Genomic DNA, 472 nt, shown 5'->3' on the forward strand with positions numbered 1-472 from the left:
CTAGTCTCTGATAAACCAGACTTTAAACCATCAAAGATGAAAAGAGACAAAGAAGGCCATTACATAATGGTAAAGGGATCAATTCAACAGGAAGAGTTAACTATGCTAAATATATATGCACCCAATACAGGGGCACCCAGATTCATAAAGCAAGTCCTTAGAGACTTACAAAGAAACTTAGACTCCCATATAACAGACTTTAAACCATCAAAGATCAAAAGAGACAAAGAAGACCATTACATAATGGTAAAGGGATCAATTCAACAGGAAGAGTTAACTATGCTAAATATACATGCGCCCAATACAGGGGCACCCAGATTCATAAAGCAAGTCCTTAGAGACTTACAAAGAAACTTAGACTCCCATATAATAATAAAGGGAGACTTCAACACTCCACTGTCAACATTAGACAGATCAATGAAACAGAAAGTTAACAAGGATATCCAGGAATTGAACCCAACTCTGCACCAAG

Source organism: Colobus angolensis, unplaced genomic scaffold (genome assembly GCF_000951035.1).
Source record: "Colobus angolensis palliatus isolate OR3802 unplaced genomic scaffold, Cang.pa_1.0 Scaffold299, whole genome shotgun sequence".
Lineage (NCBI taxonomy): Eukaryota > Metazoa > Chordata > Mammalia > Primates > Cercopithecidae > Colobus > Colobus angolensis.